Consider the following 13,955-nt stretch of genomic DNA (forward strand, 5'->3'; position numbering starts at 1 on the left):
TTTGCTGTTTGTCTTAATTCCCCCTGGTGGGATTGAACTGTGTTTTCACTGGGCGTGAATTTTAAATGAGTTGTTAGTGACCCTTTACGAGTCCCTGGAGGGGAGATTCTGTTAGAGCCAGAGCGAGTTTTTAAGATGCATCAGGTGGTTTGTTGTTTGTTTGGGGCTTTTTGTCCCTGAAGTCAAGCTTGGAGGAGTAATACATTCTCAGAGCCGTTGTAAGGAATAAATGGTGGTGTTAGATGGATCAGGAGTGACTGGTTGCTTTGTGCTGTGTGTGCTCTGCCTGGCAGCTGGGATGAGTGAGTGTGTGTGGGCTCTGTGTTCCAGCACGACGGGATTGTCCTTTTAGTGCAACGGGCGTGAGAGTGGAAGCTGCTGAGTCTGGTGGTTTGATTCCTAATTCCTGGTGATATTTACATTTGCTGCCCAAGATGCAAGATAACATCTCGAGGAGGGAAGAGTAACTTTCCTTCTGGGTCCTTTTCTTGTCACTTTTCCTTTGGCCTCCTTGTTTTGTAGCCCTTGAACAAGTGGCCACTTGGGAGAAGAGTGGCCACCCCACAGGGCTTCTCCTTCAACCCTCAGGCAGCTGTAGGGCTGCTGGGGAGGCTCAGATGGGAAAGAAAGGGAAATTTCACATCACTTTGATATCAAAGGCTTAGGAAAAACATGAAATGGAGTGGGCTGCCTACTTCCAAAACCTGCGTTCATGGAAAGGAGTGGTCTGCGGCGTATTAGGCATTATAAATACTGGAGTAGTGCAGTAAATATCAGTAATCTTATTACAGGGAGTGGAAATTCTCTTTAATATATTATCTGTGAGGATGCAAGAGGCCCACAGACCTTCTCGCAGTTTTTAAAGTCTGTTTTTCATGTTTACATTTTTGCATTTCAATCATATGCACATTTAAAAAAAAAAAGTAGTTTGAATCGCCAGATGGATTTTTCATGAGGCCTGTTATGCATTTTTCTGTGTATTTTATTTGGATATTTAGGTGTCTGTGTTTGGGGGGTAGGGTGTTGTTTGTTTTTAGTTTTTTTCCTGTTTATATTGCATTGATTTGTTGTTAAATTCAGCCTCTGTGCCATGCCAAAAGCGTGCCTTTGGGAGTGTTCCTCAGCTGTTTGTTGTGCTTTTCTTTTTTCCCATCCTTGTAAGTTATTTCAAATAAACTGGACACTTGCAGAGGCTTTTTTTTTTTTTTTTTTTTAATTTGTCCCAAACATTTTGCCCTTTAAAGGGAGATTTTTAAACAACGACAACAAAATCCAAAATTGAAAAAAAACCACTCTCCTGAGCTCCTTTTGTGTTGCCTGATGAAATTTTCTTTAAGGTCCCACGTGAGGTTGTTACCTCTCACAGGGATGTAATTCCCAGGGATAGCCCAGGTTAGGATAAAGGCACTTGGGAAGCTGCACTGCAGAGGATGCACCAGAAATGGGCTCTTTGCTCTGAGAGTTTATCCTCAGGAAAGTTGGCAGAGCAGAGCTGGTTGCTGGTTTATCTGATGGAGAAATGAAAGATGTGCACATTTGTCATGTCCACTCTGACATCACCGCTGAGCAATTAAGAGGAAGAAATCTAATTTTTTCTGCCATCAGTTTAGCTCTCGGAATTCCCCCATGGCTTATTGTACAAAAGGCTGAAAAATAAGAGTAATAATCCGATTTTTGTCTGTTTCTAGTGTTTTATGTTTTCCATTAAAGCCTTGCTGCTATGCTGCACTGACTTCTTGAACTGCAGGATCAAAAAATACTCCTGCCTTTGTTTTTGGTGAAGACCGACTCTGAAAAGGATAAATATTATTGATTGAGGTATTTAATACACTAATGAAACCCACAATTATCGACTGGGTAATTAATATACTGTCTAAAAGTAAAGTTTGACAGCGCATATAGAAAAGCAATATTGACTTGGGCTTCTTTGGCAAGGAGCCTCGCAGGTTTTTATTTATAGACACTGAAACACGTTCTTCAAGTAATGATTCAATCCCACTTTGTGCTTGCCACAAGCTAGAAGGCTGCCCTTCTTCTTGCTGACTGTAAGGCTTTCACATTAGCTGTGGGGAAGGAGAATTTTCAGCCTTCAACTTCGCTGCTCCTGCATTGGGTTTTGGGGCTGGAGCTGCTCTGTGCGCGCTGCTGATTATTGCAGACTTTTCCAAGGAGCTTTCTGGTTTTTGTAAGCGAGTTTGGGGGCTTTTTTTGACTTGCTGTTGGTGAGTGGTGAAAGCCTGAGAGAACCAAGGGACAGCTTGGTGGAGCTGGGAGGGTTCCACTGGACAGGGGGTTTCCTCAGCATAGCTGCATTTTTGTCCTCGAAGCATCTCGTGGGGCGAATGCTCTGCTTTAGGCTCAAGGTGATACATGGCTTTGCTCTCGGCTTAAGTGGCCTTTCTTAAGCCTAGCAGCAAGATTAATCTTTCCCCTGAACTGACAGGTGTCTGCAGCCTAAGGTGTGTTCTTGTCTGATTCCAGAGTTTGGTGATGCTCACACATCTCCTTTAGCCTTGCTGCTCTTCCCTTTGCAGCCCAGCCTTGTGTTCTTTGCTGCTGCTCAAGTTGCCAGAGACTGCATTTAGATTGCCAGGAAGCTGAAGCTGCATTTATAAATGGCTTTAAGTTGTTCATGTGCCCCTGTGAAATGTTAAACTTCTTAGCACCAGGTGAAGTTATTTACATCCAACTCAGAAGCTGATAATGAAGGTTTTTTTAGATTTCAAGTGATTTAAAAAAAAACTTCCAAATCCCAAGTGTATCAGCTATGTGGTAATTGGAGCTTGTGCTGTCATTAAAAATGACAGCTTTCTCCAAAAACATTCTTAGTGCTTGTAAAATGCAGCTAACATAACCTATATTTAACTTGTATTAGCTAGAATTTCCTTTCTATGCTTGCTTACTTTCAGAGCTTTGGTGTGAATACCGAGGTCCTGCTCTATTCCCCAACCAGGAATTATTTTACCTGGTTGGAAGAATAGAAAGCTTTTAACCAGGGTTGGGGAGAGGGTATCTCTGTGGTTTTCCCCATAGAAATTTTGCAATTTTTTCCCCCAGCCAGCAAGTAGAAGCCATTCTTTGGGCAGAAAGAAACGTTCAGCATTAATGTGTGTGACAAGAAAGCCCAGGATGCTAAAGTCTGGGGCAAAGCTCCTGTTCCTTAACCTCCTGAACAGCTCCTTTTTTTTTTTTTTTTTCCCTTTTTTTTTTTCCTCTTTTTTTTTTGTCCCTCTGCGGTCAGTCAAAAACATTTGCATGTCGAATCGTTAAGGCTCTGTCCCATAATTGAGATGCTGGGTGGCAATCTGCTCCCCTCCTCCGCCTGGAAGTGTTCCACACAGAGCCCTCTAATTAAACAGAAAATGGTTTGTCATGTGTAACTGCCTCTTCTGAATGTAACAAACTCATTTCAAGAGATGCCAACACCATCCTTATAGCTGTTTTAATAATCTTCTCTTGAATCAGAGAGGGCTCTAACCTCGTATTTCACTTCACCAGCTGTTTATTTTGCTGTTTGCTTGTTGGTTTTTTTTGGTTTTTTTTTTTTTCCCATTGCACTGTGAACGTGTAGGCTCTTTTTTTTTTTTTTTTTTTTCTTTTATTTCTATGTGTGTGCATGGAAATCCTCATTAAGAGTAACTGAGTTGAAGTCTGTGAAATAGTCAGTCAGGGCTGAGGCTTTTAAGCTTTACTATTTACAGTGGGAGCACGTGCGGGCTTTCGGCTCCGAGCCCTGTCAATCACCCCCGCCTGTCACGCCGGGAGGGAGCCCAAAAAAACTCCACTGCCAGCCCCGTTTGCTGGGGAACGGAGGTGTTTAGGCAGTTTCCAGAGCTAACATCTATTTTGCAGACAGATGTGCATGCCACAGCCACCCTCCACACACGCCTGTAATAGAAACCATTAGCTCCCCGCTCCCCCAGCGCGGGGGAGAGCTGCAGTGTGTTCTTAATGCATGAAGTGTGGTCTGGGTAGGACACAAATAGTGTAGCAGATTACCAGGTGAAATTGGCTTTTACCTCTCCCCCATCCTTCTCAGACACTTGCCTGCCAAACTTCAGCTTTTAAGTCGGTGCTCAAAGAAATTCTCCCTGTGTAAAAGGCCTCTTGCTGCCTTTTAAATTGGCTAATGTTTGGCAGAAAATCCGAATAGCGGGTACAGTTATTTAGTGCCTTCATTACTTACTGCCTGGAGACTTTCTCTGATATTAGTGGCTCCTGTTTATTCAGAGTGTGCTCATGTCTGCCTCTCTCTCCTGTCAGCCTTTTAGGTAAGGGAGGACTTGTAGAAGATCAGGGCATAGCTTTGTGTCCTGGGACAGCACTTTTTCCTTGGACAGCTCCCACCTCCTGTACTGGAAACACAGCCCTTGCCTTGTAACAGCTTCCTGCATGGCAGCACTGGTTAGATGAGGAGCAGTGTTCTCCCAGCAAGCCACGTTGTTAACATCCAGCTGGGATGTGAAAATCACTTCTAGGTTTATGTCTCTAAATATTGCGAGTATGATGCCACCATCTTCAAAAAGGGAAGGAACAGCAAGCTGACTCCTGTCAGTTTGTTAGAGCATATTTATAACTCAAATGCTAATTCCTGCTCTTGACTCATAATAGCTTCTGAATTCTGAATCTTTAAATTCCGGATCTCGTGTTTTGAGGTTAATCCATTCAGATAGATTGGGAAGCAGAATTTATAATTTGGAGAAGCAATGTCAGTCCTTCTTTGCTTCAGTCAGTCATTCCATGTTGGCTATAGGTCCCACCAGCAAGCCACTATTTGACCCTTCCTTAGAGACTAGTCAAACCCAACATGTTCATTTTATCTGACTTCATCCTGCTGTTCCCTTCATACTCATACCTTGGCCCATAAGCTTAAGAATCACAGGAGCTGGCTGCCAGCACATTTGCCTGATTCTGATTTAACTCATTCAGCTTATTGTGAGCCTTAACCTATTTTCTGTGCTGTCTCCAAGTGTACAGCTTCTGCAAAGAGATTAATAATTCAAAAAAATATATCTTTAGTCTTCAAACCTCTCCCAGGCAGCAGTGCAGACTTAGAGGGTTTGAAGAAAGGAGTGGCATTAATATCCCACCTATCAGTGGACATGGTCTTTAGCATCAGCCCTTAAGCCAGCCTTTGCAGTCAGAGCCTGTGTCACCACAGCTCCTGGCTGATGCTAAAGCTCCAGGAGCTGCCTTCACCTTGTAGAAAGCTTTGCTTGACTTGCTCTCGTTATACTCCGGTGTTGTATTGGATTTTGGGGACAGCGTGCTCATTGCCAAGTGAGACTGAAGGAAAAGAGTAACTGTGTTTTGATTTAGAATTTTAATTACTCTGCTTGGAAACAAATGCAAAAAGATGAAGCAATTTGAAGGTGAAATTCTTTTTGAAATTAAAACTTAGTGTCTGATGGGTAGGGGTTTTTTCCCTCCTCAGTTAACAAAGCTGGTGAAAGATCACAGCATTGTAATGGTCCTGTTACTGTCATTTCCTCTGATTAATGGGATGTCATCTGGTGTTAACGACTGGTCCAGTCCTCAAGCAGCAACCTATTCCCATGCTTTGCCTCCTCTTCCTTGAGCATTTTGAGGACATTGGGGATCTCAGAGCAGGAGATGAACCACGTCCCCTCTCCCAGCTCAGGCTTCTCGTTGAATTTACCAAACCTGAGGTGGTTGATTTAGCATTCCCCCTCAAGGGATGCTCCTGAAAATAAACTTTAGACTCTGCTTATACACCTTAGTTTATTGTGGTGGGTGCTAAGTGCTTACAGGGGGGGCATTCATCCCAATTGAAGCCTGCAGAACACTGTGTGCCAGCTGTGTGTGACTGCTCCCATAAATCCCCCTTCCAGGAGTTCCTGGCTGTGCACTTTATAAGTAGGCTTGTAGCAAACACCTTGCAATACATATTCATTATTTCAGCTTTGCCTAATGCATAAGGCTTGGGGATGGGGGGAGAAGGAAGTGGCTTCTTCTCACCAATTTATGTTCCCTGAGCTAATCCACCTCCCCAGCTTGGCACCGTTAACTTTTAGTTGCAATATTTTGTGTCTCGCAGAAGCAAGTTTTAATTGCACCACAGAAGTCCCTTTCTGCCAATAGTTCATTAGACTTCATGAATGCTCCAACTGCAGAATGGTCTCTCTGGATTAGCATCATCTTCCAACACACCCGTCCTGCTGGATCGCTGTCAGGTGAATTGATAAAAGAGTATTTCTGAACGGAGCCAAAGAAGTACTGGGGGTGAGATACAACAACCCACAGGCTTCCAGACAAATGAGCAGAAACCAGGGAAAGCCATAATTCTGCATTCAGGACGTCACAGGCATGGCAGGAGCTTTGGAAGGTCTAGATTAAAAGGGAGCTATTTTTCTTCTGGAAATAGGAAGAAGGGATTTGGTGCCAGTCAGAAGCAAAGCCTACCCGAATCAGGCAGGAAGCAAAATTCACTGCAACAGTTCCTCCCAGAGCCGAGAGCAGCCGCAGTGCCTGATCAATAGGCAGAATCCAGAGGTGCAGGCAGGAGCATCTCTAATATGCCCACACTAATTAACTCTGAATTATCAGGTGTATATGTGAAACCTTTAAATGATCATCCCAGGATTTAGCAAGCACTTCTGTGTTGCCTGGGCTCTTCCTCTCCATGAAGCTGTTAGTGACCCTGGCTTGCATTTGTGGGGTAAGTGAGCTCCATGCTGCTGCTAAAGCTGAAGGTGATCCAGCAGTGCAGCCACTGGAATAACCCTTGGAAATAGGGTTTAGGCTATAAACCTTGTTTCAGCTATCTCATAAGAGCTGCTCATCCTGGGAGATAAGTCATGGTGTGCCTGTCTTTAAAAAATGACTGGCTCAGCTATTGTCTGCATAAAATCACCTTTGTTTATAGTGCATTTTTCTAATGGCTCGAGCAGCAGAGTAAAATTTAAATAAGTAATTATTGTGCAGAAGGCGCACGCTAAATGGAATGATTTCCCTGGCTGCTCTGCCCTTTTGGCTGCACTCTGAGCACAAGGCAACTCCCTTGGTAATCAGGTGGGTTCGACCAGGCAGGTTTTGGCAGCTTGTGCACCTCTGCTGCGGGAGCTCGTCTGCAGCTCAACATCTGCCTAAGCCAATCAGCCAAATTATTGGTGCAACCCGGGGAAAAGTCTAAAGTCTGGAGGATTTTTTGGTTTGATTTTATTTTTTGGGAGGGTTCTGGGTTTTTGTGGTTTTTTTTGGTTGTTGGTGGTTGTTTTTTGTGGTTTGTTGGTTTTTTTGTTTTTTGTTTTTTTTTTTAACTGAGAAAGGCAAGAAGCACAGAGCCTGAGCTTGGATTTTTATCCCAATAACTTGATGTCCCTCCACAAACTGGCCCTTCAGAAAGCCACCAGCACTTCTTCCGGAGCCAGCAGGTGGAGCTTGAAGAATAGCATCAATATCCAACCCCATTTGTGCTAGAGCCCATTGAGTGGGAACTATCTGTGCTGAAATCCTGATTGAATAAAAATTGTTCATTATGCAAACTGTCTGGTTCAGTACACAGAGGCAGCCCCCAGGCACAGACCCCAAGTAGCTGCTTTCTCTTTCCCCAGATTAAAACATATGAACTGCTTTGATGTAATCTTATAACAAAGCCTAATGGACATTTTATATCCTCTGAAGTTGACTGTCATTTCTCATTGCTCTGCTTCCTCTGGCCTATTAATACTCCAACCCAGGGAGTCATTTGGGCTCTTTTTGCTCGCAAATACGGTACATTTCCCATCCATATTTAAGTTTTTTTTATTTATGTTTAAATACTGTTAGATTACATTACAGTATGTTTAATCCCTTGTTTTTTCCATAGCTATTTATCATTTTAATGGAATGCTGCAGAATATTACATTGTGCAATGTGTTTAAATTGATAAATTGTATTAGAAAAATATTGGATAGGATTTTTAATGGTAAGTGGGGCTTTAGTAGATATATTTTCTCATTAGTAGAGTAACTGTACACAGACTGCATGAGGCTGGAATGTTAAGGATTTTGGGATAAGCTATATTTATGACTTATTTGACTAATTAAGGCACAATTTTATCATAAAGTTTTTCCCAGACTTTTGCTGAGCAGGATGAAGGAGGAAAAGTTGCCCCAGTGCAGTTACTCTACAACATCAGTTGCCATAACAACTTCATGCAATACTATATTTTTACTTGAAATTCCTTTTAAGACTCAGTTGCTGTAATAATTTGTTTCAGCTGTTAAAAGGCATGTTTCTCTTTGTGGTGGTTTCAAGGCTCTCATTACAGTAACAAAAAAGTGGTTGTATTAATATAGACTCTTTTCATTTCAACATATGCAAAAGTTCAATAGACTCCAAAAATAGAATTAAAGGGTGGAGGTGATGAATCTGCTATAAAATCTCTTCCAGTCTTTAGGAAAGAGGAATGGGTTTAGCTAGTGAAGGTGAACTTTATTAACAGCCTTATGGAGAGATGCTGCTGTTACTCCCTACCTGTAATTATTGCACCCAATGGGAAGCTAAAGCTGTAACTTCATGTTGTGCCTCCCTCTGCCTCACATCACACCCAGGCCCTGTAACTTCCACGAGAGATGGGGAATGTGTTTGCTGTCCAAAAGAATTGAGGCCTCAGCCAGTCACCTTTCCAGGGCTGTTCTGTGGAGCTGGTCCCAAAGTCTTTGCTCAGGAGAAGAGCACAAGGGAGCATCAGCTCCTCCTAATCTATCTGCACCCTTAAAATTCATTAAATAATCACCTCACATGAACATGTATTGTCTAGGTTTTGGCCATGGGCGTACTGAAAGTGTAAAAACAATTTTCAGGCAGCCTGGAGCATCATCTGATTTCTGATTCTGATGTTAATTCAGTGGAAGGCAAGGTGTGCATGATAAGAAAGTTGCTCACTTTTATTTTTAACCCTTTCCCCTAACTTTGGTGATTGTTGCTTTCTTCCAGGAACACGCTGTGCTGGAGCAGCCCCTGCCCATTGAGCCAGCCTTGTGCTGTTATAAATCCCCCATCTGGCTTCTGGCATCTCACAGTGCAGGCAGCAATTCCTCGAGCAAGTTCTTGTTCTAGTTCAGCATATGGACCCTGCTTCTGCTGGTGGCAGGCAAATAACAAAGTTTTTAGCTATTTGGTTAATTGAGACAGTCAAAATACTGCTTTTTTTGGATCATCTCCAAGTTTCTCAGGTCCATGGAGCAAGAGGAAGAGGTGTCCTGATGGTTTTCCCAGGTGTTTTTCCTCCTAGGGAGGATGTGGAGGCAGGAGTTGAGCTGGTGTCTTGATTTCAGTGCTATTCAAGTGCCAAAGGATTGTGGCTTTTCCAACACAGCCCTTTTGGAGCAGGACTGAAGGTGATAAAACCAGTTTTCTTCTAGGGCAGAACCAGTGTTTGCTTTCTGGAGCTGGGGGATGCAGAAAGCCTAAACCTTCCTTTCCTCCCTGGTTCCAGAATATGGAGAGGATTTACCCTCACTGCAGGAAGGAAAAAAACACCAAACTCCTTGAAATCTGTGATTATCCCTCCCCTCCATGTCTTTGACAGGATTCTGACTCTGCTCTGCCATTTTACAGCTCTCCAGCTGGATCTTAGTCTTCCGATACGTTTATGACTCTGCTTTTTCCTGCGCTCTGGTATTTTTGTTACACCCTTTCCTAACCCTGATTCTCTCTGCTGAACGGAAAGGGTTAAAATGGTTGGGTTTTGCATCCTTTCTCTCTGTCCAGTTCCTACCAGGACCCCTGGATTTTTAATAGCAGTGGAGATTATGGTCATTTAATGCAGCCCCCTGCCTGCAGCAAAATCTTCATCAAGGTTTTCCTGCCGCCTCCCTCAGGCAGCTCATCTTGTTGTTTAATTGTCTTTAAGCTTTCTCACAGCTTCAGATTTTAACTGTATTTCCCTCAAACTGTAACTGTGGCTGAGTTTTGTGGCTCAGGAGAGTGACCCCTTTACAACTTGGTGTCTGTCAGCTCTGGCTGTGAAATTTGGGCTGGGCAAATTATTTTGGGTGAGTAGAGATGATAGAAAAGGGCACGTCTCACCATGAAAGATGAATCATTCCTTTGCCTTTTACTCCTTGTTGTAGTAACATTATTCCTGAGGAATTTTTTGCTGTTTATGTGATTGTCAGATGTGATTCCATCAGAATTACAAAGGAATTCAGCACGAATTAGTGGCCACTTAATGTTACAGAAAGCTGTGATGTAAATGTACTCCATGATCTCATCTACAACTCAGTCCTTAGCAGCGGATGCTTCAAGGTAGATTTTTTCCCTAAAGTGGTCATAAATTGCAACCAGTCATTGGACTCCCTCCAGTCCTAGAGCAATTACTGGGCCAGTTCAGCTGAAGGGTTTGATCAGGTGTTTTACTAGCAGGATTTTATTTCACTAAATGAACATCTCCTAAAGAACCAGGAATGTAATATTTACACCTTAAAGTGCTGCTGTAATGGCGCTGCATTTAACTTCACTAGGAGACCAGGAATCCTGTGGTAAAATGCCTGATAACTGCTGCATTTACCAGGGGGATGAATTTATAGCATTTGAATTCCTCCAGCAGAACAAAGGGCTGTATTATGAAAGGACCCTCTTCTCCCTAACAAAAGCTTTGAGCCAAGTCCTGTTTCCTTCTCTAGGAGACGTTGTGGTGTTGCTTTGTATCACTGCAGTTGTTGCCTTGCCTGACTGCCTGGGAATCTTTTGGATAAGTAAAAAAAGAGGGGGTGTCATCCTTCTGGTTTACCCTCCACAGGTTGTGTGTTATTTAATCCCATGTGCAGATTCTGGGAGAGATTCTGTGGCTGCTGCGTGCGAGCTCTGTACGTGGCGAGGCGATGGAGGTGGGATTCAAATCCACCTCCTTCAACCTGGAGTACCCATCCTCCCTGCAAGCTGGAACGCCCATGGCACAGCCACAGAGCTTTCCAAAGGCTGTCCCTCATCCCTGGGCCATCCTGTCCCTTCCTGGGGCTCAGGATGAGCATGCTGTAAACCATTGCCATCTTTACTCCTGGCTTGTGGCGCCACCTCTGTATAAATAACTTCTGTTATGCAGCTTCCCTTCCCCTCTATTTTCATCCACTGGTATTAATAGTAGCTAATTATTGCTTTTACTATTAGGTCATGTGTTGTAAATACACTAAATGTGGATTGTGTCCTGTGCGTGCTGGTTTGGGTGCTAATGCCTGGATCCTGCCTCTTAGCATGCAGCCTAATTGCACTGCTCTGTCTGGCATGCTATTTTTTGGGATAATTGCTCCCAAAGTCTCAGCATTTTAATGTAGTCAGTATTACATGGTCTGGCTAAAAATTGTTCTAAGCAAACCTTGGGTCCTATCCCAAAAGAAATCATAGCAGAGCTTCCTGGGAAAAAAGGGGCTTTTCCTCCTCTCTCTTTCCTCTTCTCTTCCCTGCAGTTCACTGTGCTGGGATTACTGGGGTGGCAGAATCCCTCAGAGCAGAGCCCTGCTGTCACTCTGCTGCCTGCATCCATGGGTGGCAGGGAGATGAGTCGCTGACAACCTGGTCACTGGTGAAAAATCTTTTTAATTATTTAACTGGTGGTAAACGCCTACTCTTATTGGTATGGGCATAAGCTGCAGCTTCTCTAATTTTCCTCTTTAATCTCTCCTGGAAGAGCTGAGTGCCTGCTCTCCTTGGCGTTGTGTTTCCCTAAAGAAAGCTGCTTTGAAGAAGTCGGCTCCCTGCTCAGGATGCTGATGCGAATGAGTCCCTCAGCAAACAAGTTTCAGGCTTTTACACTAAAAGCACTTGAGGGTTATTTGTGAGTGTAATGTCAAGACAGCCTAATGGGAGATATGAGCCCCGCTCAGGTTTAAACCACGCAGCACTGTGAGTTTCCCAGGTGTGATCTTAGTGCTGATTTTGCCTTTTTCTCCACTTTCCATTTGGGAGATGGAATAGAGCAAAATTCCGCGTTGCCTTTCGCAAGGAGACTGTCTCCTCTACTGACAGCTCCAGAAGAAACCTTCCTGCTGCTCTGTGGGACCTTTGCCTCCCCCTCTCAGGCCAGGAATGCAGACCCTGCTCCTTTTGCAAAGGGAATGCTTTGTGCATGGATGTGTTCACTCCATCAGCAGCTGATTCTGGTAATAAGCAAGTCCTACAGCCTGGGCTGTGCTGCTGCAGAAGAGCTAATTTTCTTCCCTTTCCCACTCTTCGGGGCACAGCAGAACATATGTGCTGTTACCTCTTAATTCTTCTGTGGAGCATTAGGACTAATAAAAACCTTTCAGGGTTTCTGATGTGAGAAGCAGCTGCCATTGCATGCTAAGAGAAAAAGACTGATTAAAATAAAAAACCCCACGTACTTCTCCCAGTAACAGGGACAGGGAAAGAGTTTGTGACCCCCTCCTGTGGTAGGTGACGCTCTTCTTTGCTTGACTAATTGCAGCAGGGCTACATACCTGGGTGGTAACGAGGGACTGAGTGGCGGCTGTACCCTTTAAATAACAGAACATTGAAGTGTCATTGCTTTCATGTTTGTCTACTTGCTTCTAATTATTGAAGGCAGCTGACTTTAAAGCATAGGCCATTTCCTCCCCTTCCTGCAGCGGGGTCATAACAGCTTGTTTATACACTCCTAAGCTGGCTTGCTGCAACAGATTGTGACTTTAAATAGAAGGTTGCTAAGAGTGAGGTAAGGGTGCCGGGAGAAACGAGCTTTCTCAAAACAAGTCACTCGGTATTTCGGGGATCTGGGAGCAGCAGGCAAAAACGCATCCGTGGAGAGGTGCGGGCTGGGCGGCGCTCGTTGGCGGTTGGTGTAACAACACAGATCTGTGCATATGTAGGTATATCTGCTCTTTTAGAAAGCACAGGGGAGTGTGATCGAGCCAGCCATGTCCTGGGGAAACCTCGCCCAGGATTTTCCTGGACCATCTCACGAGACTGCGCCATTACTAGTTATTTATTCATCCTCGGCAAATGCCAGTAGCTCCTGTTTGGCATTGGGCTGAATATCAAGAAAGTTGATTCATTGACTTGAAAAAACAAAACAAAGCCTACACTGGACAAATGCTAGAAAATATGTGTTGGTAAAGAGGTGGACTGAGTGATGAACATATTTTCTATCTCTCATTTCTCTGACTCATGGCCCTAACTTAGCGCAGATTTTATCAAAGAATTAATTACCCACATCCTTTAATTTCATATATATACAGTTTGAGATTGTTGTTTTTGTCTTCAAATGCCTCTTATCCTCTCCCCAGTAGACTGTTGCTGCTAAATAGATGGGATTATTTTCTTGGTGGCCACGCCAGATTTATTTATACTGCTAAATCTGCGTGAGGAGTTGGGGTGAAGACAACTATCAGACTGTCAATTTTAGCTTTACCCCCTTGGATTTAGTCCCTGGCAGGCTTCTGCTAAAGTCTCGGAAAGTAAAATTCATTAGATGAACCTTAGCATGATTTTTCCATGGCTCTGATTTTAATCAAAGTGCGGATTTGAAATTGTTTTATCGTTAGAATCTGTTGACTGAACGTCAATGCAAAGCAATTCCCCCCTGCCTGGTGTAGAGATGCATCCTGTGTGCTTAGGAAAATCCCAGACTGAGGGAGTGGAACAGCAGAAAGGGTAGAAATTAGCCTCTGAGGTTTGCAAATGCACTGCAGGCTGATGTCTCTCTGCATTTCAAGGACTGAGGTTCAATTGCAAGGCTGTTCTTCTGCTTACCCATAATGGGCAAACTAATCAATTAAAATGGTCTGCTCTTAAGCCATTGCAGAAGGGAAGGCTTGTTTCTAGTAACTGCCTTGCAAGGTCTGAAGGATGCGGGTTTAACACAACAGCCTTTTATCTCCAGATCTGCAGCATCAAGGCGCTGTGTTACACCCGGGTACCTGGCAGCGCAGGGAAGACAGATTCTGGGGAAGCTCTTTAGTAGGTTACTAAAGAGTGGTTTTGCATAAGGCAGCGGAGTTGGTTTTCTCTGAAGA

This window comes from Vidua chalybeata, chromosome 20 (genome assembly GCF_026979565.1).
Source record: "Vidua chalybeata isolate OUT-0048 chromosome 20, bVidCha1 merged haplotype, whole genome shotgun sequence".
In the NCBI taxonomy this organism is placed as follows: Eukaryota; Metazoa; Chordata; class Aves; order Passeriformes; family Viduidae; genus Vidua; species Vidua chalybeata.